Source organism: Bos indicus x Bos taurus, chromosome 13 (assembly GCF_003369695.1).
Source record: "Bos indicus x Bos taurus breed Angus x Brahman F1 hybrid chromosome 13, Bos_hybrid_MaternalHap_v2.0, whole genome shotgun sequence".
NCBI classification, from domain to species: Eukaryota; Metazoa; Chordata; class Mammalia; order Artiodactyla; family Bovidae; genus Bos; species Bos indicus x Bos taurus.
In genome coordinates this window covers 32,800,333-32,826,003 of record NC_040088.1, presented here as the reverse complement: position 1 = coordinate 32,826,003, position 25,671 = coordinate 32,800,333, and the positions used below count along the sequence as shown (strand labels likewise).

The 25,671-nt window shown below is 38.3% G+C and overlaps 1 pseudogene; it reads right to left on the bottom strand.

Moving 5' to 3' along the window:
- Positions 1-743: 743 nt before the first annotated feature.
- LOC113902811 lies at positions 744-1,696 on the bottom strand (annotated as a pseudogene).
- Positions 1,697-25,671: the final 23,975 nt, after the last annotated feature.

The window sequence follows — 25,671 nt, the reverse complement described above, 5'->3', positions numbered from 1 at the left end:
AGGCAAACCATAGTGAGATCTGATGGGAAAAAAATATTCCATATAGAGAAAAAGCAAAGAAGTGGCTGTGTTTTGAGACTTGAAAAGATGTTAAACCTAGATATTTTAAAGGTGAAAAAGTAGCTGCTGATGTGGAGGAGAATGAGCCAGATTATACAGGCACATATAATTCATGACTAACAGCATAGTTTTTATCCTAAGAACAGTGAACATAAGCAGAAAACTGACATAAGTTGTTGTTGGTTTTGTTGTTGTTTTAATCCTTCTGGCTGTGATGGCAAATAAATCATAGGGGCACCCAAAAAATGATGAAACCAATCTGTAGGCTATTGAGAAGTTTGGGTAAAACATGAAGGTGATATTGATAGAATAGGAGTTCTCAAGATTGAGAAAAATAGATGGAATTGAGGTACATTTTTGAGAGCGAATTGACAGGACTTGCTAATGATTTTTTTTTTTAGAATAAAATAAATATATAATTTAAGAGGCATTTTGCAAACAAACAAACAAAAACAGTTGTTATTTTTCCATCTGGGTAGAAGTCCCAAAATTCAGAGTTCTCAGGTCTATGGTATTTCACAGTTAACCCATCAAATCCAGAGCTGGAGGGTCCAAATGGCAGATCCCTTGGTGGTGACTTGAGTACATGGCTTCTCGATCTTTGTTACTTTCTTCCAGTCCCCAAATCTTTCTTTCTTCCTCTCCTTCTGGTTTTTTTTTTTTTTTTTTTTTTTTTCAGTCAAAGATCCTGGAGCATATGGAATTTAACTGGCATTTTTAATCCAGAAGAGAAGTGTTCAAGCAAACGTATGGGGGTAAGTAGGGCTTGGTGCAGGAGAATCAGGACACGAAGGTCCCTCACTTTTGCTTTGTTCTGACCCAGATCCCACTGGACATATTCTGTTTGGCACTTGAAAGCTCTGGTATTTTGGCAAAGCAATTATGGGAGGCCCAATCTAGATGGCAACTGGGGATGAAGGAATCTTCATGGCTAGTTGTGAAGTCCTTCCCCTCTGGAGAATCTGTGATCAACTTGTATCTTCTCAGAGGTAGCAGTCCCCAGTTGATTCCTTGAGCACAGGTTCCTCTCAGTGGGACGTAGTCACACCCAACTTCACTTTCTCTTCATTTTCCACGTCATAACCTCCTCTCCTGTAGTACCAAAACATGAGAAGCCGCATGATAACCAGCAGACAGACGGATGACAGCACCACAGCCACCACAACCAGGATGGTTGTGTGATCGCACGTATGTATATAAGCGATTTTTCACTGGGAGGCTCAGCCCATGGCACCTCTCTCCATAATAACCTGGGTAGCAGATGCAGGTTGGAACCCGGAGCTCCTTCACGTATTTGCATTCTCCGTGGATGCAGAAGTCCTTGTATCTCCGAAGACATGGGTTTCTCTTCTTCCCTCCTCCTTGCTGGGTGTGGCCAGAGCTTGTGGCTTGGAGGAGAAAGCAGCTCTGAAAAGGTCCAGGTTTGCCTCTTCCAAGTCCAGGACTTCCCAGCCTTGGTCACCTCCCACGGGCAGCAGCTGGTCCGTAGATTGAGTAGGGGAGTCCAGATTGCTGGCTCCAGCAGCCAGGACTCTCCAAAGCCGCTCCAGGCTCTGGCCAGTCACCAACGCCGAAAGCACTGCAGCAAGAAAGAGCTTCAGCACCACCGACGGCAGCAGCTTCATGGTCCCGGACTCGGCGGAGGAGGCGAGGCACCAATCACTTTGCAGGACGGCGGCCACCGGACGCTGGCACGGGAGCCGGGCAGGAGAAGCTCTGGAGATCCCGGCGGGCACGGTGGGCTGCCGGCCTCTGGGTGCAAGTCTGCCTGGGATTTGCGCGGAGCTCGCGGCCGCTGGGCGTCTCTCTATTCACTCCGTCAGTCCGACCGCCAGAGCCCTAGTGCCTCAAGCAAGAGAGCCAGCTGCAGTCGACTTGCAGTTTTCTGGCTTCAGTAACTGAATCAATGGTAGTACCATTTACAAAGATGGAAAAAAACTGAGGCGAGCCAGGCTAGAGGAGGAAGCTAAGGGCAATGTTTAGGCCATAGTAACCTTGAAATGCTTATGAGACATCCAAGTAGAAATGCCAAATGGATAATTGAATGTTGGAGTCTCAGGTTTATAGGAAACATGTGGCCTAAAGGTAGAAAGTTGAACACTCTCAGTCTACAGTTAGGCTTAAGCTCTGGGAGAGAATGCACATTTATCTTTCCCAAACCAAGCCATACACAGTACTTTCCATTTGCCTTCAAATTTGAATCACTGATCTCTCAACTCTAGCTGCTTTACTTTCTAGATTTCCTTCCTCTATAAAGTTGTATCTTCTAAAAGTTTTTGAGCTCCCAAATGAAGCACTGCAAAGACTAACACAGTTTTGTTAAGAGAACACACTGGTCATAGCAAACACATACTTCCAACAGTAAAACAGATGACTGTAAACATGGAAATCACCAGATGGTCAATACCGAAATCAGATTGATTATATTCTTTGCAGCTGAAGATGGAGAAGTTCTATACAGTCGGCAAAAAACAAGACCTGGAACTGACTGTGGCTCTGATCATCAGCTCATTGTTGCAAGATTCAGGCTTAAATTGGAGAAAGTAGGAAAAACCACTTGGCCATTCAGGTATGACCTAAATTAATTCCCTTATGATTATACGGTGGGGGTAGTGAGTAGAATCAAGAGATTAGATCTGGTAGACAGAATGCCTGAAGAACTATGGACAGAGGTTCATAACATTTTACAAGAGGCAGTGGCCAAAACCATCCCAAGAAAAATAAATGCAAAAAGGCAAATGGTTGTTTGAGGAGACCTCACAAACAGTTAAGGGAAGAAGACAAGCAAAAGGCAAAGGAGAAAGGGAAAGATATACACAACTGAAGGCAGAGTTCCACAGAATAGCAAGGAGAGATTTTTTTAAAGGGCTTCTATGTGAACAATGCAAAGACATAGAGGAAAATGATAGAATGGGAAAGACTAGCGATCTCTTCAAGAAAATTGGTGATACTGAGGAAACATTTTATGCAAGGATGATTAATAAAGGACAGACATAGCAAAGACATAAAAGAAACTAAAAAGATGGAAGAGGTGGCAAGAATACACAGAACTACACAAAAAAAGTCTTAATGACCCAGATAAGCATGATGGTATGATCATTCACCTAGAACCAGACATAATGGAATGTGAAGACAAGTGGGCTTTAGGAAGCATTGCTATAAACAAAGCTAGTGATGGTGATGAAATTCCAGCTGAGCTGTTTAAAATCCTAAAAGCTGATGCTGTTAAAGTGCTGCACTCAATATGTCAACAAATTTAGAAAACTCAACAGTGGCCACAAAGGTCATTCCAAAACCAAACAAGAGTAATGACAAAGAAGATTCAAACTATGGTATATATGAGCTAATTTCACATGCTAGCAAGGTAATTCTCAAAATTCTTAAAGCTAGGCTTCAGCAGTACATGAACCAAGAACTTCTAGATATTCAATCTGGATATAGAAAAGGCAGAGGTACCAAAGATCAAATTGCCAACATCCACTGGATCATAGAGAAAGCAAGGGAATTCCAGAAATTTTTCTGTTTCATTGACTACGCTAAAGTCTTTGACTGTGTGGGTCACAAAAATCTGTGGAAAATTCTGAAAGAGATGGGAATACTAGACTACCTAACCTGCTCTTGAGAAACCTCTATACAGGTCAAAAAGCAATAGTCAGAACTGGATACAGAACAATGGACTGGTTCAAAATTGAGAAAGGAATTCATCAAGGCTGTATATCGTCACTCTGCTTATTTAATTTATATGCAGAGTCCGTCATGCCAAATGCTGGGCTGGATGAATCACAAGCTGAAATCAAGATTTCTGGGAGAAATATCAACAACCTCAGATATGCAGATGATACCACTGTAAAGACAGAAAGTGAAAACGAACTAGAGCATCTCTTGATCTGGGTGAAAGAGAATGAAAAAGCTGGCTTAAAGCTCTACACTCAAAAAACGGAGATCCTGGCATCCAGTTCCATCACTTCATGGCAAATACATGGGGAAAAAAGTGGAAACAGTGATAGATTTTATTTTCTTGGGCTCCAAAATCCCTGTGGATGGTGACTTCAGCCATGAAATTAAAAGACAGTTGCTCCTTGGAAGGAAAGCTAGTCAGTATAGCTTTTTCAGTAACGCTGACAAAACTAGTCACTAAATTAAAAAGCAGAGCCATCACTTTTCCAACAAAGGTCAGTATAGCAAAGTCGTATATGGATGTCAGAGTTGGACCATAAAGAAGGTTGAATGCCTAAGAAATGAAGATTTTGAACTGTGATGCTTGAGAAGACTTTTAAGAGTCCTTTGGACAGCAAGGAGATCAGTCAATACTAAAGGAAATCAAACCTGAATATTCATTGGAAGGACTGACGCTGAAGCTGAACCTCCAGTCCTTTGGCCACCTGATGCAAAGAGCTAACTCACTGGAAAAGACCCTGGTGCTGGGAAAGATTAAGGGACAGGGGAGAATGGGGCTTCAGAAGATGAGATGTTTGGATGGCTTCATCAACACAATGAACATAAGTCTGAGCAAACTCTGGGAGATAGTGAAGGACAGGGAAGTCTGGTGCGCTTTAGTCCACGTGGTTGCCAAGAGTTGAACGCAAATGACTGACCAACAGTAACAAAATTTCCACTTGTCCCTTCAAGCTGACCAGAAAACAGCCACTTGGGCCCTTCTCTTTCAGGTGATTTTAACTACACAGTAGGAAAAAAAAACCCACTGCAAACCACAACAAAAACCCCTGAGGTTGGTTTTCAGTGAAAGCTGAAAGTTTTTTTTTTTTTTTTCTTCTTACTACAAGTGAAGTTACTCTTGGGACTATTTGCTCCTGATTTCTTTCTTGATCTTAGAAAGTTCCATTTATCCTTCATCTGTAGTTTTGTAATAGGGAAGAAGAAACGTGATTCCATGTTGGATCTGTTTCTTTTACTTTAACCTTTGTGCTCTGTTGCCTGGACATGTTGACTCTGTACTTTTGTAAAAGAATTTTGCCTATAGCCTGAAATACACAAAAGAGCCTATTTTCAAAGTTCTGACCTTTAAAGTATAACATTCTTCCATTCAGATAGAGATAAAAATTTGTAGCATAGAAAATAATATTTATCTAATTAAAGGTTTTCAAGAATATCATGACCTCATCTATGCAGACAGATGCAAGTTTCTGACACCAAGAAGTCTGCAACAACTAACCACATCCCCCTCCCCCTTAAACACAAAAGAAGCCAATTCTAACTCAGGTAAGATAGTTTTCTAGGACATGAATCTGCCATTTTCTTGGTCTGCTGGCTTTCTGAATAAAGTCATTATTCTTGTCCCAACAACTTGTCTCCCAGTGATCAGAACAAGTTTGGATTTAGTGAGCAGAACGAGTTTGAACTCAGTAACAGTTCTATTATTCCTGTGCGTGTTCTAAGTTTTTTCATGGTAAAATTCATGTTGACTCAGAATTCCAGATGTTGAGGTCTGAAGAAGTCCTCAAAAACTAGTTCAACCTGCTCATGTTACATATGAGAAAACAAACATAAAAAGTATAAGTGACCGACAAACACTGTGGCTCTAATATGGACTTTATATTATTTATATTCTCTAATTTACAGAGAATAAATTGCTCATTGCTGAATAGATTGTTCTTTCTCTGCCCTAGACTACACAAATGCAGCTGACTCATTTCACCTTGTAAGTTCCTGGACAACGAAAGGCTTCAATTTCATTTCTAATTACACTTTTTAAAGCTACAGAGAGCTGCCCGCAAGTTCACTCTACTATAGGCCCCAGAATTGTTTCTCATTAAAGCTGGCCTCTTCTGTAAGTCAGACATTCACAGAGATTCCACAGGAAGAGAGCCTCTAAGACACAGCTTTATCTCACTATCTTATTAGGGTATATCATGACTCCAGTAGGAAATGCATAAAGTAACTTATATAATAAGTTTTACAATTTTATGCTCTGCATTTTGGGGATCTACAATATTTTATCCCATATTCATTTTGTTCTTTTTAATGATTGATTCCAAACATTCTCAGCTAAGAAGTTTTGAAAATGCAGAAAAGTACAAAGCAAGCAAAATTATCTATACCCTTACAAAACTTAGGTAATTACTTCATATTTTGTACTTCTTTCCAGATCCTCTTCCATGCATATAGGTTTGTACATGGGTTTTTCTTGTGTGTGTAGCTATGTAGATAATATTTTCATGTATGTTTACATTTTTCCATATGTACATATAAACATTATATACATAAAATATTTATATTATTTGTGTTCTCTAATTTTTTAATAAGGGATGTAACCCCTAGCAAAATACATAGCACATTACAAGCTCCCTGTAAATTCTGATTCTCTTATTATTTTAATCAAATATACGAAGTGTTGAAGCAAAGGTAAGGAATGTTCTTTGGACAGGGCTGTGGGATGCGCTCACAGAGCAAAAGTTGAGACCAGAAGATTTAATGACTCTCCCAATTTAGGGCTAGAACGATAAGTGGATGAGCAAAATGACTAGTATTTGTATCACTGAAAAGCCTGACTGGGAATGACAACAAAATCAACTAAGATCACACCCCTGCTTTGAGAATGAGCTGTAGCACAGAGCATGCTTGCCTCAAGAGGGAAGGGAAACCCATCTCAGTTTTAAATTTCATTCTCAAGGCTTTAAAATATAGAAAAATTGACTTTTCTCATAACTACCATCATCTTTCAAATACCCATACTACTCTGAGCCCTATTTGCCTAAGTTTTGCTTTCTAGAAATGATAGATGTTATTCTAGAGATGTAAGGGGAAGAGAGAACATCAGCATGCAAATGATGGGAATTCTAAGGTCAAGGATATCCAAATTCCTGGAAACACTCTACTGTTTAAACACTTTACTATGTAAAAGCTTTGGACATGAGTCTTTATTTCCCCTTCCCTGTAATGTATTATATATGCATTAATTTACACAAAATACTACAATCAGATTATTTTTTGCATCCAACAGCTAGCTGTAAGTCACTTCAAGTGAGGGAGATCGATTCCTTGATACCTCAATACACTTTTCATCTTATCTACTGGCATTATTATAATTAACAACAAAAAAAAAACCTACATCTTCTTTTCCTGTCATTATTTCATGGCCTCCCTCATCTGTTCATTAATTCTTAAAACTAAAAGCTTGCCTTTGACATTGAGACCATGTCTGCCTTAGTTGTGCAGCAGATGCTTTCTGCACATTGACATATTTGCCATCTTCACATTGCTTTTGCTTCCATATGTATTTTACTTCTCTTGAACAAAAAGTATGTAATGGTCTTAATAAATAATTAGCGTGCAATAATCCAATGATATTTGTTAAAGAAAAAGTAAAATATAACAAGATTAAAGGTTAAATATTATCTCATAAAATATTATGAAAAATAACATAAAAACTTAGAGATAGGCAGTGTTATTTAAAATCTCCTCTTTAGTGTCAAACATTTGAAAGTGCATAACTTCCCTAACAACCGTTTATTTGATCAAGACTCTGAGGTCTTAACTGACCTCAAGCACAATACATTAATGGAAATACACTCTCCCGAGACAAAAGGGAAAAAATGCCCCAATATTCTTTGCCCTTCTCAGAGTGCTGCAGAGGAACTGCCAGCATCCAGATATTCTGGAAAGACACAACAAACTCTGATCCACTTCGGGGGCATTATATTCCTACCTGGGATATTTTTCCTCCTACTCCTTGCTAATTCAACTCTTTATTCATTCTTCAAGTGTTTGCTTAAACATCACTATCTAGAGAAAGTGTCCCAAATTCACATCTAAATTAGTCCCCTTTATGCCCAAATCATAATTCTTAACTTGCCCCTTGCAATTCTCATTCCAATTTAGCATTTCATTGTTTTATAGACATTTTACATCTTCCTCTCTCCCCACTAGACTCAAACTTTAATGAGAGCAGGAATCAGCTCCAATTTGTTCAATGCTGAATTCTACAAACACCTAGCATAGTTCATTAGAATGACAACTGTTATGTTCAGTTGTTCAGCCATGTCCAGCTCTTTGCGACCTCATGGACTGCAGTACACCAGACTTCCCTGTCCACTATTTCCTGGAGTTTGCTCAAACTCACGTCCATTGAATCTATGATGTCATCCAACAATCTCATTCTCTGTTGTCCCTTGTCTTCTTGTTCTCAATCCTTCCCACCATCCAGGGTCTTCAACGAGTTGGCTCTTCACATCAGGTGGCCAAAGGGTTGGCGCTTTTGCTTCAGCATCAGTCCTTCCAATGAATATTCAGACTGATTTCCTTTAGGATTGACTGGTTTGATCTCATTGCTGTCCAAGGGACTTTCAAGAGTCTTCTCCAATACCACAGTTCAAAAGCATCAATTGTTAGAAACTCAGCTTTCTTTATGGTCTGACTCTCACATCCATATATGACTACTGGAAAAAGCATGGCTTTGAGAATATAGACTTTTGTTGGTGAACTGATGTCTCGGCTATTAAATACACTGCTAGAATTGTCATAGCTTTTCTTCCAAGGAGCAAGCATCTTTTAATTTCATGGCTGCAGTCACCATCCACAGTGACTTTGGAGCCCTGTAAAATAAATCACTGTTTCTATTTTTTCCCATTTTATTTCCCATGAAATGATGAGACTGGATCTTTGTTTTTTGAATGTTGAGTGAAAAAACCAGCCTTTCACTCTCCTCTTTCACCTTCATCAAGAGGCCCTTTTGTTCCTCTTCACTTTCTGCCATAAGGGTGATGTCATCTGCATATCTGAGGTTATTGATATTTCTCCTGACTATCTTGATTCCAGCTTGAGGTTCATTCAGCCTGACATCTTGCATCATGTACTCTGTATATAAGTGAAATAAGCAGGGTGATATTTACAGCTTTGATGTACTCCTTTTCCAATTTTGAAACAGTCCGTTGTTCCATGTTCAGTTTTAACTGTTGCTTCTTGATCTGCATACAGGTTTCTCAGGAGGCAGGTAAGGTAGTCTGGTATTTCCATCTTTTTAAGAATTTTCTACAGTTTGTTGTGATCCACACAAAATCTTTAATGTAGTCAATGAAGTGGAAGTAGATGCTTTTCTGGAATTTCCTTGCTTTCCTATGATCCAACAGACGTTGGCAATTTGATCTCTGGTTCCTCTGTCTTTTGTAAATTCAGCTTGTACTTTTGGAAGTTCTCAGTTCACACACTATTGGAGCCTAGCTTGAAGAATTTTGATCATTACCGTGCTAGCATGTAAAATGAGCACAACTGAACTGTAGTTTGAACATTCTTTGGCATTGCCTTTCTTTGGGATTGGAATGAAAACTGACCTTTTCCAGTCTTGTGGCCTCTGCTGAGTTTTCCAAATTTGCTGGCATATTAAGTGCAGCACTTTCACAGCATCATCTTTTAAGATTTGAAATAGCTCAGCTAGAATGCCATCACCTCCACTAGCTTTGCTTTTAGTCATCCTTCTTAGGGCCCACTTGTCTTCACACTCCAGAATGTCTGGCTCTAGATGAGTGATCACACCATCAAGGTTATCTGAGTCATTAACATCTTGTTTTGTATAGTTCTTCTGTGTTAAGGTTAAGATATTTCTGTCCTTTATTGTGCCCATCTGTATGAAGTGTTCGCTTGGTATCTCTAATTTTCTTGAAAAGATCTTTAGTCTTTCCCATTCTTTTGTTTTCTTCTGTTTCTTTGCACTGTTCAGTTAAGAAGGCTTTCTTATCTCTCTTTGCTATTCTTTGAAACTCTGCTTTCAGATGAGTATATCTTTCTTTTTCTCATTTGCCTTCCATTTCTCTTCTTTCCTCAGCTATTTGTAAGACCACCTCATGTAACCATTTTGTCTTTCCGCATTTCTTTTTCTTGGGGATGATTTTGATCACTGCCTCATGTACAATGTTATAAACTGCTGCCCATAATTTTCATGCACTCTGTCTATCAGATCAAATCTCTTGAATTTATTTGCCAGAATGACAATGAATAATCAATATGATGAAATCATCTATTAATTTTAGTAAAACTTCTGAATCATAGAGATATAAACCTTATAAATAGATCTTTAATTACCAGTGAAGAGAGCTTGAAATAAGTGGTACAAGGGTAGACATCAACAGACTGACTGAGAAGAGTCTTGGGAGATGCACTGTTGTTACTGGAGGAAATGAGGAAACTAAGACTTGGAGAACCTGTTAGGTTCATACAAACAGCAAGTGCTGGGACATACACTGGGTTCTCAATAACCATTTCATAAATGAATGAAATCACATGCTCATAGGACAAACTGTTAGGCAGTTTTACAGGTAACAATAGTCTTTTCTTTTCAGTAATGCAGTTTTCTAAAGTTTCTATGTATCAGTCCTAATTTTGCACTTCTGAAGCTCAAAAAAAATTGATTCTCTCATCTCCATTATATATCTTCAATTATTGTTTTATTCATTCACTTATTCATTCAACCAGTGTTTTAATGTAATCAATGTCAAATGCTATTCTAAGAACATAATGATGAACAAATATCTTCATAGAGCTTCCTGGGGAACAGATGAATAGCAAACCATCCCATAAGTGAAAATCACTGCAGTGCTACATATTTCACAGGAGAAAGCTGTGGGAGCGTATGACAGGAGAATCTGACCTAATAAGGGAGATCAGAAGGATAAAAGGTTTTATTTTAAATAGTCAAAGAAGAAGGAAAATGAATTCCAATAGAGGCAGTGGTATGCACCCTGTGACAGGAAGTGCAATATGTGTGAGGAACTGATAATGTCCATGTGGCAAAAATAGAAAAAGTTAAGAGTGCATGGTGTGATTTAAGGCTATAAGTACAGGTAGAGGCCAATCCATGCAAGGACACACAGTTACTTACAAGACTACTAAGGGCAAAGAAACTCTAGATGAGTTTCAACCTAGGAAACAATGTTCTCAGATTTGCATTTTGTAAAACATTTTTTTGACAAGATATTTGGAGGATATGGGAACAAAGAGTAGCAGCAGAGAGACCTGGATGCTACTCTCGGCAAAATATGTTGATGGTTTGGATAAAAAGGCATTGGAGATAGAAAGTAAACCAACTATTATGCTATTGGGATGTAAACTGAACAAGACATTATAGTTTGAGTGTGAAGGGGGAAATGACATTTGCAGGTTGACTTTCTGCTAACTTCTTATTCCAATATACATTTTCCCTCTTCCTTAACAACAAAACCCTAGATTTATCTGATGTGCCATGAAGCAGATAAAATTTATATTTTTCTGTCTTATGTTCAGGAAATATGACCAAAAATGTATATTGCTAAACATTGGCCAATAAAATATATGTGGGGAAATTTGGGCTTTTTGAGATTTTTTTCTTAAAAGGGAGAGGTCATGGCCTTATTCTCCCCTTCCTAAATCCTTCTGCTTGGAACTCAGATGTGAAATTGTAGCTTTACCAGTCAATTTGAATCATAAAGACAAGACTGAATATTGGAGAAGGCAAGTACTCACGCAGCAGCCCCAATCTAGGCTGTATAACACAGACTTCTTTTATCATGAGAAAACTAAATTTTTTATGTCAAAATCATCAATAGCCAAAGAATCTGACTTTATTCACAGCACAATACACTAGATAAATAGGGGTGCCGTTAGGTGGGAAAGATTTGAAGAAGTTCAGATAATGGGAAGAAGCACCAAGAGTTACTTTGAATGCAATAAGTTTGAGATGTCTCACAGATGATGAAGGAGGCAATGAGATGTACAAATATGGAATTTCTAAAGTATCTAAATTAAGTATAGATATTTTAGGTCCCTTAGCATTTTGAAAGTATTTATAATCACATAAGAAAATTAAGTGAAACTACAGATTCATTGCAAATCTGTTAAAATATCAGATGGTTTTTCCATAGACATTGAAAAGCAGACCTTTAAATTCATGTGGAAATGCAAGGAACCCAGCATAGCCAAAACAATCTTGAAAAAGAAGAACAAAGTGGAAAGACTCAGACTTCTCATTTTTAAAACTAACTACAAAATTACAGTAATCAAAGCAGCATGGTACTGGCATAAAATGGCATATTAATCAATAGAATAGTATTGAGAGTCCAAAAATGAACCTTACATTTGTGATCAATTGATTACTTATTTATTTATGGCTGCACTGGGTCATCATTGCTGTGCAGGCTTTTCTCTAGTTGCAGAGAGTGGGGACTACTCTATAGTTGCATTGTGCCGGCTTCTCATTGCAGTGGTTTCTATTGTTGTGGAGCATGGGTTCTAGGGCACAGGGGCTTCAACAGCTGCAGCACACGGGCTCAATAGTTGAGGCTCCCAGGCTCTAGAGCAGAGGCCCAATAGTTGTGCATGGGCTTAGTTGTGAGATCTTCCTGAATCAGGGATCAAACCCATGTCTCCTGCATTGGCAGGTGGTTTCTTCACCATTGAGCCACCAGGGAAGCCCAGTCAATTGATTTTTTGATAGTGTTGAAAATATTTAATGGGAAAGAAATAGTTTTGCAATATATAGTTCCAAGACATGATATGTACATCTGAAATAAATCAGTTGAATACCTCATACCATGCACAGTGCCCAGTGTCGCCCAGTAGACTCAGTCTCCCAGCCTGTGGCCCAGAGTATCCCTACAGGAATTGAATATAGAGACCAGCCCTGGGAGCCTGGATACTGAATCACCTGACTGGGTGCATGAGCAGTTTGTTCCTATGTATTTGCCTGCTGGCATCAGGCTCTCCTCACCCGCTTTATTGAGCTTGCCCTCACCCACTGAGCTATCCTTCTGGAGTCTCCAACTGCACAGCTCCCCCAACTGAGCCATTAATGAAGAGGTTTGCATGCATAATGAAGTATACACATTGCTTCATAGATGAAAATTATACAGTTAATAATAGACTTATACTCATATTACAGAAAAACTATTAGAACTCAATAATAAAAATATAAAAGATGTGAGTGGGCATATAAATGGTCAAAGAAGACATATAAGTAACCATAAAATGCAATAAAAATCATTAATCATTAGGAAAATACAAATCAAAACCACAATATGATACCACTTAACACCAGAATGATGGCTATAATCAAAATAACATAAAATAACAAGTGTTGGCAGGAATGTGGAAAAATCAGAACCCTCATACATTGGTGGTAAGAATGTAAAATGATGCATTCAATGTTATTTAAATACTGTCTGGCAGTTTCTCAAAAACTTAAATGTAGAGTTACCATATGACCCAGCAAACCCACTCCAAGGTATATACCCAAAAGAAATGAAAACATATGTCCACCAAAAAAATTGTTCATAAATATTTATAGCAAACTTTATTCATAATAGCTAAAAGAAGAAATAACCCAAATGTCCTTTAACTTATGAATAAATTAATAAAATCTATTATATCCATAGAATAGAATATTATTTTATAATAAAAAGTAATGAAATTCTGATACATTCTATATCACGGATGAATATTGAAAACATGCAAAGAGAAATAAACCAGACACAAAACAATGCAAAGGAGTTATGCCATATGATTCCACTTATATAAAGAGTCCAGAATGGGCAAATCTGGCCACCTGATGCGAAGAGCTGACTCATTTGAAAAGACCCTGATGCTGGAAAAGATTGAAGGCAGGAGGAGAAGGGGATGACAGAGGATGAGATGGTTGGATGGCATCACCAACTCAATGGACCTAAGTTTGGGTAAACTCCAGGAGTTGGTGATGGACAGGGAGGCCTGGTGTGCTGCGATTCATGGGGTTGCAAAGAGTTGAACATGACTGAGCGACCGAACTGAACTGAATAGGAACATAAAGTAGATTAGTATTTGCCTATTAGTATTTGCCTAGGGTTGGGGATGGTGAATGAGGGAAGGAATGAAGAATGGCTGTTAATGGGTACAGGAGTTTCTTCGTGGGATGATTAAAATATTCTGAAATGAGATAGTGGTGATAGTTACACAACTGTGTGAATATGTTAAAAAAAAAAAAAAAACTGAATTGTACAATTGAAGTGAGTGGACATTATGGTATGTGAATTAAACCTGAATAAAATGATTAAAAAATCAAGAGAAAAAGCTAACTTTCCTTTGCCCATCAGCGCACGTTGATATGATGAACCCATAGCCTAAATGTGCAATTATTTGCTGCCTCTACATGGAAGGCACCTATCAAGCCACATTCTCATCTCTGTATCTGATAGCATCCTTTGCTTAGTACTCAGAGGCTCTTTTCTTGCTTTTCCCTCCCACCAAACTGTGCACATCTATAGAGAAGTGATGAGTTTTAATCTCAGGATTTCTAGAAAATTTGATCCAGATTTGTGTTTGGAATATACTTGCTGCTGCTGCTAAGTTGCTTCAGTCGTGTCCGACTCTGTGCAACCCCATAGACGGCAGCCCACCAGGCTCCCCCATCCCTGGGATTCTCTAGGCAAGAACACTGGAGAAGGTAATGGCACCCCACTCCAGTACTCTTGCCTGGAAAATCCCATGGACAGAGGAGCCTGGTAGGCTGCAGTCCATGGGGTCGCTAAGAGTCGGACACGACTGAGCGACTTCACTTTCACTTTGCACTTTCATGCACTGGAGGAGGAAATGGCAACCCACTCCAGTGTTCTTGCCTGGAAAATCCCAGGGACGGCGGGCCCTGGTGGGCTGCCGTCTACGGGGTTGCACAGAGTTGGATACGACTGAAGCGACTTCGCAGCAGCAGCAGCAGGGCCTATTGCGACGGCGCACAGAGCGCGGCCAAGAGGAGCTACCCCACGTCTGAGGTCAGGAATATACTTCAGTTCAGTCACTCAGTCGTGTCCGACTCTTTGTGACCCCATGAATCGCAGCACGCCAGGCCTCCCTATCCATCACCAACTCCCGGAGTTCACTCAGACTCACGTCCATCGAGTCAGTGATGCCATCCAGCCATCTCATCCTCCGTCGTCCCCTTCTCCTCCTACCTCCAATCCCTCCCAGCATCAGAGTCCTTTCCAATGAGTCAACTCTTCGCATGAGGTGGCCAAAGTACTGGAGTTTCAGCTTTAGCATCATTCCTTCCAAAGAAATCCCAAGGCCGATCACCTTCAGAATGGACTGGTTGGATCTCCTTGCAGTCCAAGGGATTCTCAAGAGTCTTATCCAACTAGCTCTTTGCAAAGTATTAATTTTTAAAATTCACAATTATTTAATTATATACTAAAAGTTAATTTCTTGTTTAATGCAGAAGCTGAAATGCAAATCTTCCTACCTTCTTTCTCATGTATTTGCAATGTTCACAAATGAGTTATTAATTTAGACTTGCATTACATTCGGGCTTCTAGATTGACCTTTTATGTCATTTCTGTACTATGCATATCTGTCTAGGTATCATCTTAATATGTGGCCATCTAGCCCAGCACCTCTCAAACTTGAACTGCATCAGAATCACACAGGAAGTTTGTTAAAACACATTGCAGGGCCTCACTCCCAGGGATCCTGATTCAGTGGTCTCCAGGTACAGACTGAAACTGTGTTTCTGATCATCTCCAAGGCTTTGCTGATGTTGCTACTCATAGACCACACCTGGAAGATTGAGGGGCTAGAGGACTAGCATGTGTAGGTTATACTCAAAAGTTGGGCATGGCTTAGGTCTGTTAGGGAGAGGTCAGGGCATTTATTGAATAATAAATTGATTATAGATATTCAATAATAAATAAATTATAGATATTCTTTATAGAAATCTATCACTTTTTAATAATTGCATTGTATCACCTACATGATAAATTTGGACTCATTAACTTTTATAATTATAATAAAGAATGTTAGTAAATGTGAAATATTGTTTGTAATTTATAGCAAAGCAATGTCCTAGTAATAAAATGCTACTTTTCAAAGTATAAACAGTCAACTGAAACACACAATAAGACTAAGCTAAAACATCAATAAAATGGGGAAATAGCACAGGTAGGGAATAGGAGGGAGTAAATATTTTCTGAACAAGAATCTAATATACCATAGTTCTTAATGTACATTTAATTTGTACTCATAAATGACAGTTGTTTGAAGTCAAGCATGAAAAAATATCAATTATAATAGAGAGATCACATAAATTATAGTAATCATGGAAACTTTTCTCAACATGAACACCATCAAATCAGCACATTAAATTTTTCTGATTAAAATTTCTGCATTTCAAATTGGAATAGCTTTCAATCTCAGAAATTCAAGAATTAAAAAGAGAAAATATTAACGCAACTGGGATTATATGCAATTTATCTTTTCATTTAAGATGACTGAAGAAGCTTCAGAGATGCTTTCTGCTTGAAAATAGGATACCAAACCAATTCTCTTATTACTTAGAAATAAACAACGTTTTTTTAGAAAACTGGGCCAGCTGATTGCTAATCCAAAATGGTAATATTCTGAACATTTAAGCATAATAAAAGCAATCTTTGTTTTTGATGATATAAAATGTAAAATTAAATTTCAAAACATATCTAACAAATAGTGAAAGTGAAGTCACTCAGTCATGTCCTACTCTTTGCAACCCCATGGACTGTAGCCTACCAGGTTCCTCTGTCCATGGGATTTTCCAGGCAAGAATACTGCAGTGGGTTGCCATTTCCTTCTCCAGGAGATCTTCCTGACCCAAGGATTGAACCCGGGTTTCCCACATTGTAGGCAGACACTTTGCTGTCTGAGCCACTAGGGAAGTTAGAATATCTTCTAACAAAATATGATATATCATGCCATTTATACTTTATTTACCAATCATACTTTTATCATTTATAGTTTTATAATCATATTTTATACTGTAATTTTATAATTTTATAAATGAATAGTCTGTTCCCAATTTGCCTGTTAACACATTTAGACATTATCTGTATACAGAGTATTAAAGATTCAATTTAAATAATTTTATAAAACATAAAAAAGTAAATAACTTTTTAAAACTATGTTATCATTATCATGAAAACATTCCACAATGATTTTTTTTTAATCCATAAAAGTGACTACAACTGTATATGTAGATTATTGCATTCAGTTCTATGAAAAGCGTCAATCGTGTCCAACTCTTTGTGACCCCATGGACTGTAGCTTGTCAGGCTCCTCTGTTCATGGAATTTTCCAGGCAAGAGTACTGGAGTCAATTGCCATTCTCTTCTCCAGGCGATCTTCCTGACTTTACTGTCTGAGCCACCGGGGAAGACCCAGTCTGTTCTAGGGCTGCTAGAAATCTGGCAATTTAAAACAACAGAAATGTATTCCCTCAGAGTTCTGGAGGACAGAAGTTCAAAATCAAGCTGTCAGCAGGCTTCATTTTCTTTAGAGGCTCTGAGTAGAACCCATTCTCACGCCTTCTCTCTGGTGATTCTTGGCTTCCCTTGGCTTGGTAGACACATCTCTGCAATCTGCCTCTGTCTTCACATAACTTTTCCTGTATGTCACCTCCTTTGATATCCAGGATGATCTTATCTCAAGAGTCTTACCTTAAATACATCAGCAAACACCCTTATTCTGAATAGTTATATTCTGAGATTTTTATGGACATATCTGGTTGGGGGTGGGGTGCAAAATTCAACTAAGCACACTTGTGAAAGAAGTTTGAGGATTAAAAATAATTGATAAAACAGCATCAATCCATTGCTTACCATTCCAACATGTTGCTTCATTCACCCACACATTTATTTTGCTCAATGACTGAGTACCTACTGTGCGCCAGGCACTGCATTAGGCCCTTGGATAATGAGTGACCAAAGTGATGATCACCTGTAAGAAGGTCGTTGTGTGCTGATTCCCACACATGGCTTGATCATAGCCAAGTTTTCACCATCCTAAGACAAAATAAAATAAAATTTTTAAAGGTTTAAATTTTGCTTTATCCCTAGAGTATGCTCTGTTTACTCTTGTGCACATACTTCTGTTCTATATGTAGGAAAGAATGAACAGTTGGAAGGTGATAACTGTACTTTGTAAGATTCTTTCTCATACTTCATGGTATTCTTTCTTGAGGAAATAAAATATATGGAAATTCTACTACTCCCCTAAACTTATTAAATTAATTGATTTTTTAAAGCAAACAGGTTGGAAACAACTGCTTCAAAGTGCCCTGGTCATGCTGAAAACCTTCACTGAACTTGGCCAACTTCTCTACTGTCCAAGAGGAGAATGAGATTCCTGAGACTTTTCATAAATTGGCACTTATCTGGTGCCACAACTTTGCAATTCCACTGTATCCTGTGCCTACATACCAATTGATGAGAAAAAGAAAGAACTGTCAGGCATCTAGCTGTGTGAGGTGAAGAAATCCACAGGTAGAAAAGTTGCTGGGATGATCTAATGACTGCTGGATGGAGCTGCTTAGGGCGCAGCCTTTCCCAGCATGGTAATCTGAGCCTTGTTGGGGAGGGGCTACAAGCAGAATTTGAAAGCCCTGTTGCCTCAAGGACTGAAAGAGATTAGGCATTACTTTCACTTCCAGAGATGTCCATGGGATCTCAAAGAATCAGATATTACTGAGCAAATAAGCACAGCACAGAGATACTTTGGTGCTCAATTGGCTCAGTTGTGCACGAATTATAGAATGAACATTCTCCCCTTCTCTGCATGGAACCAAAGATGACTTGTACACACTCACTACTCCCCAAGACATATTCGTACCAATATTTCAATGGTTAGTTATTCTAGGTTCTGAAGTGCATTGAGGTGGGAGTGGAGGTGGGATGGAGGTAGAGCCTAGTTGATGGGGTCAAGAATGCTAACATGTGCTTTTATTAGTAGTAATACTAATTTCACTATTTCTATCTATAGGCTAGGACAATCAGGTTGCTGAAATGCATAAAACAAGCAGGTGACAGAGAAAGGATTCATTCTAGAACAGGAGATTCTTAACAAAAAAAAAAAAACTGAAAAATAGCATTTCCCTTACAAGAGTCAACTACAAATTGGCACTTACCAAGAGCACTGCCAATGACTGAACAACAAAGGCATTTGCCAACTGCCTCTACAGAGATTGAACCCCATGCTGCTATGGTTATTGACCTACAACAACCCCTGAGGGAGTTCAGGGTGGCCTGAGGCACTCTGTGCTCCAGGGAATCTGGTGGGACAGGTCTTTAGATAGTTGGATGTTTTTAGGAACAGATTTTATGATCTCAATCCTTGCATCTCCTCATATCCAGAGAAACACTAAATCCCTTCATGGTGACATCAGATCTTCATGACTAACAAAAACACTGTTTGCAAAATGAGTATTTCATGGGACTGAACTCTCCCTTCACCAAAACCTTATATGTTGACCTTACCCCACTGCCACTTTGGAGCAGTCTCTCAGAGCTATCTGAGAGGCTGCCTCCCTGGCTGTAGTCCTCATTTTGCCCCAAATGAAACTTAACTCGCAACTCTCAAGTTGTACGTTTTTTAGTCAACACAAGCATATTTTAAAGAGGAGTGAATTTTAGAAGTATATTAATTAACAATTCTGGGATAAAGCATTATTTTGATACAAGACAGATCATAGTAAAAATTCTGGCTAAACTTTTTTATTTTTCATAGCCAGTGTGCAAGAAAGAGTTAATTCAGCAGATCAGGGCTTCTCCAGTTTGCACATTCCATAAAAGGCCTGTCTTCAGAACTGGCCCTTGACTGGATCCTAAGAGATAATCTCTGAGCCTTTGGAATATCTCACTTGATAATAGTGTTTTTGTATGCCTGAGGCCTTGAGTCTTGCTATGTCAGTTTGACCTCTGAGAAGCTGGAGTCCAATAGCTGAGGTCAGTCACATGGGCACTGTGCCTACATGACTGACCTGCAATAAAACCCTGGACTCATGTGTTGGGTGAAGTTCTTGAAAAAAAAAAAAATCAATTCTAAAAGGCACAGAAGGAGAAGCAAAAACATTTTTAAACTGGCAAAAATATAAAGCATAGAAAGTGATGAATGATTTGAATGTCCAAGCAACTTAAATTTTACTATATATGAAAGAATCAAACACTTAGAGAGTCTCATATTAGCCAAATTTGAGATAATTAGAACATCAGAAATAATCTTATCTATACAGAGTGAAGTAAGTCAGAAAAGGAAAGAAAAATACTGCATACTAATACATATATATGGAATAGAAAGATGGTACTGACGAAAGTACTTGCAGGGCAGCAGTGGAAACAGACATAGAGAACATACTTATGGAAGGGGTTGGGGGAGAAAAGAAAGGGTGAGATATATGGATAGAGTAACATGGAAATTTATATTACCATATGTAACTTAGATCAGTTCAGTTCAGTTCAGTCTCTCAGTTGTGTCCAACTCTTTGTGATCCCATGGACTGCAGGACGCCAGGCTTCCCTGTCCATCACCAACTCCTGGAGCCTACTCAAACTCATGTCCATTGCTTAGGTGATGCCATCCAACCATCTCATTCTCTGGCGTCCCCTTCTCCTCCCACCTTCAATCATTCCCAGCATCAGGGTCTTTTCCAAGGAGTCAGTTCTTCACATCGGGTGGCCAAAGTATTGGAGTTTCAGCTTCAGCATCAGTCCTTCCAATGAATATTCAGGACTGATCTCCTTTAGGATGGAATGGTTGGGTCTCCTTGCTGTCCAAGGGACTCTCAAGAGTCTTCTCCAACACCACAGTTCAAAAGCATGGATTCTTCAGCACTCAGCTTTCTTTCTTTTTTATTATTTGTTTATTTTTTAAATATTAATTTATTTATTTTAATTGGAGGTTAATTACTTTACAATATTGTATTGGTTTTGCCATACATCAACATGAATCCGCCACAGGTATACACATGTTCCCCATCCTGAACCCCCCTCTCTCCTCCCTCCTCCCTCCCCATACCATCCCTCTGGGTCATCTCAGTGCACCAGCCCCAAGCATCCAGTATCATGAATCAAACCTGGACTGGCAATTCGTTTCATATATGATATTGTACATGTTTCAATAACATTCTCCCAAATCATCCCACCCTCTCCCTCTCCCACAGAGTCCAAAAGACTGTTCTATACATCTGTGTCTCTTTTGCTGTCTCGCATACAGGGTTATTGTTACCATCTTTCTAAATTCCATATATATGCGTTAGTATACTGTATTGGTGTTTTTCTTTCTGGCTTACTTCACTCTGTATAATAGGCTCCAGCTTCATCCACCTCATTAGAACTGATTCAAATGAATTCTTTTTAATGGCTGAATAATACTCCATTGTGTATATGTACCACTGCTTTCTTATCCATTCATCTGCTGATGGACATCTAGGTTGCTTCCATGTCCTGGCTATTATAAACAGTGCTGCGATGAATATTGGGGTACACGTGTCTCTTTCAATTCTGATTTCCTCAGTGTGTATGCCCAGAAGTGGGATTGCTGGGTCATAAGGCAGTTCTAGTTCCAGTTTTTTAAGGAATCTCCACACTGTTCTCCATTGTGGCTGTACTAGTTTGCATTCCCACCAACAGTGTAAGAGGGTTCCCTTTTCTCCACACCCTCTCCAGCATTTATTGCTTGTAGACTTTTGGATTGCAGCCATTCTTACTGGCGTGAAATGGTACCTCCCAGTGGTTTTGATTTGCATTTCTCTGATAATGAGTGATGTTGAGCATCTTTTCATGTGTTTGTTAGCCATCTGTATGTCTTCTTTGGAGAAATGTCTATTTAGTTCTTTGGCCCACTTTTTGATTGGGTCATTTACTTGTCTGGAATTGAGCTGTAGGAGTTGCTTGTATATTTTTGAGATTAGTTGTTTGTCAGTTATTTCATTGCTATTATTTTCTCCCATTCTGAAGGCTGTCTTTTCACCTTGCTTATAGTTTCCTTTGTTGTGCAGAAGCTTTTAAGTTTAATTAGGTCCCATTTGTTTATTTTTGCTTTTATTTCCAATATTCTGGGAGATGGGTCATAGAGGATCCTGCTGTGATGTATGTCGGAGAGTGCTTTGCCTATGTTCTCCTCTAGGAGTTTTATAGTTTCTGGTCTTATGTTTAGATCTTTAATCCATTTTGAGTTTATTTTTGTGTATGGTGTTAGAAAGTGTTCTAGTTTCATTCTTTTACAAGTGGTTGACCAGTTTTCCCAGCACCACTTGTTAAAGAGATTGTCTTTAATCCATTGTATATTCTGGCCTCCTTTGTCAAAGATAAGGTGTCCATAGGTCTGTGGATTTATCTCTGGGCTTTCTATTTTGTTCCATTGATCTATATTTCTGTCTTTGTGCCAGTACCATACTGTCTTGATGACTGTGGCTTTGTAGTAGAGCCTGAAGTCAGGTGGGTTGATTCCTCCAGTTCCATTCTTCTTTCTCAAGATAGCTTTGGCTATTCGAGTTTTTTTTGTATTTCCATACAAATTTTGAAATTATTTGTTCTAGCTCTGAGAAAAATACCATTGGTAGCTTGATAGGGATTGCATTGAATCTATAAATTGCTTTGGTAGTATATTCATTTTCACTATATTGATTCTTCTGATCCATGAACATGGTATATTTCTCCATCTATTAGTGTCCTCTTTGATTTCCTTCACCAGTGTTTTATAGTTTCCTATATATATGTCTTTAGTTTCTTTAGTTAGATATATTCCTAAGTATTTTATTCTTTTCATTGTAATGGCGGCACTCAGCTTTCTTTATACTCCATCTCTCACATTCATACATGACTACTGGAAAATCTATAGCTTTGACTAGATGGACCTTTGTTGGCAAAGTAATGTCTCTGCTTTTTAATATGTGGTCTAGGTTGGTGGAGAAACAGTGAAAACAGTGGCTGACTTTATTTTTGGGGGATCCAAAATGACTGCAGATGGTAACTGCAGCCTTGAAATTAAAAGACGCTCCTTAGAAGGAAAGTTATGACCAACTCGCAAGGAGACCCAACCAGTCCATCTTAAAGGAGATCAGTCTTGAGTTTTCATTGGAAGGACTGATGTTGAAGCTGAAACTCCAATACTTTGGCCACCTGACTCATTTGAAAAGACCCTGATGCTGGGAAAGATTGAAGGCAGAAGGAGAAGGCGACAACAGAGGATGAGATGGTTGGATGGCATCACTGACTCAATGGACAGGAGTTTGGGTAAACTCTGGGAGTTGGTGATGGACACAGAGAACTGTGGTGCTGCAGTCCATGGGGTCACAAAGAGTTGGACACGACTGAGCAACTGAACTGAACTGAGGTTGCTCATAAATTTTCTTCCAAGGGGTAAGCATCTTTTAATTTCATGGCTGCAACCACCATGTGCAGTTATTTTGGAGTCCAAAAAAAATAAAGTCTATCACTGTATCCATTGTTTCCCCATCTATTTGCCATAAAGTGATGGGACTAGATGCCATGATCTTAGTTTTTAGAATGTTGAGTTTTAAGCCAACTTTTTCACTCTCCTCTTTCACTTTTATCAAGATGCTCTTTAGTTCTCTTCAGTTTTTGCCATGAGGGTGGTGTCATCTGCATATCTGAGGTTATTGATATCTCTCCTGGCAATCTTGATTCCAGCTTGTGCTTCATCCAGTCCAGTGTTTCTCATGATGTACTCTGCATATAAGTTAAATAAGCAGGATGACAATATACAGCCTTGCCATACTCCTTTCCCAATTTGGAACCAGTCTGTTGTTCCATGTCCAGTTCTAACTGTTGCTTCTTGACCTGCATACAGATTTCTCAGGAAGCAGGCAGATGGTCTGGTATTCTCATCTCTTTAAGAATTTTCCACAGCCAGTGGGAATTTGCTTATGAATCAGGGGACTGATATAGGGACTCTATAACAACCAGAGGGGTGGGATGGGGACGAAGATGGGAGCGAGGTTTAAGAATGAAGGGACATATGTATACCTATGGCTGACTCATGCTGATATATGGCAGAAACCAACAAAATTCTGTAAAGCAATTATCCTTCAATTAAAAAATAAGTAAATTAAAAAATAATCCTACCTATAATTCATACAATTTGAATATCTAAAAATTCATGAGTACATAATGATACTTACAATGATGTAAAGTGAACCAGAAGACCCCACATACTACCTTGACAACTATCTAATACACCAATTCCTTACTCTGAAAATGGTGCCTAAAGGAAAAGATGTACACATTAATTCTGCTTTTTACACTTAGAATTATCTTATCTTTACTTTGTGAGTTGATCCTGCCTCTATTAAAATCTGTATTTGATACTTCAATGACTATCTCATTTTCTTTTGGTTTATATTTGCATGAGTAAGCTTTTTATATTCCTATACTTTTATTTCAAACTGTCCACATATTTGCTAGGTGGGTATTTTATAAACATCTTATAGATTTTTTTCAAAATGTCAACTTTTGTCTTTTAATAGAACAACTAATTCATTTATGTGTTTTTAATTTTTATTGTGAAAATTTCAAACATAAAGGGAAAGAAAATAGTACAATAAGCATTCTAACATCCACCAATAAAATCACCACTTGCTAACACTTTGCCATGTTTGTTTCATCTAGATATTGTTACTTCCCTAATCATTGAAAAATAAACACTTCTAAATTGGTTATTCTTCCATCATAATCATTAAATTCAGAGGTGAAACAAAAAAATTTGTGCGTCCTTAAACTTTTTCAGTTTCCAGAGCCCTCTGTAAATGAAAAATATATTTATAAATACAAAATTGCTAGGCTCCTTCTCAAGTTCTGAAAATTGCTAGTACTTCTTAAGTTCTAGAATGAAAGAGAAGGATAGAAAGAATGGAGGGAAGAGGAAGGAAGAAAGAACAAAAAAGAAAGCAACTGGGATTAGAGAAAAAAGTGCTATTATTAACAATGATATATGTAGAAAAACTGAAGACTCTACCAATGAATTGTTTAAATAAATGATAGAATTTCAGAATGTCACTGAATGCAAATTAACATACAACATGAAATTGTATTTGTTTATAAGCAACAAAGAGATAAAAATTAAAAGATACTACTTTCAATTAAAAATACTAAAACATAAATCTAACTTAAGATATGCAAGATTTCTAGAAAAATAATGATAAATTTTTCACTCAGAGACTTTAAAGAAGATGTACTTAATAATGGAGAGCTATATTGTGCCTGTGGATGGAAAGATTCAATATTGTAAATGTGTAAACCATTCGTAAGAAAATCTATAGATTTAATGCAATCACAATAAAAATCCCAACAGTAATGTATGTGACACGTACATTGACATGTGTGACACGTGTCAGTGTGATGTGTGGTTTGTATATGTGTATAAGTCGACAAATTTAGTCTGAAATTTATAAGAAAATTCAAAGTAGCCAAGAAAACCTTATGCTAGGGAACTTGTACCACCAGATAGCAAGGCTTCTAATAAAGATACTCAAACTAAACTAGTGTGGTATTGCTGCAAAAATAAACAGATCAATGGATTAGAACAGAGAGTCTATAAATCTACACAGTCTATACAATTGCCTGAAGGACAATAGAAAGGATCCATGTATGGGTAAGTAGCTAAGTATTCAAGGGAGAAAGGGTTAAATAGTTACAATTGTGGAAATGGCTAGAAAAGGTGGGACACAAAAGCTGGGTGGAAGGATGATGCCTACACAGGATGTGGTATCTTCTGAGGCTGAAGGAAAAGAGCTAGACAGTGAAGAAGGGTGGAGAATGTTTGTTGTGGTCATCTTAGAAAGTACAAGCAAGCTGATCATAAGCTGTAACAACCAGGCTGAGCCTGTGAAGGAACTACTGA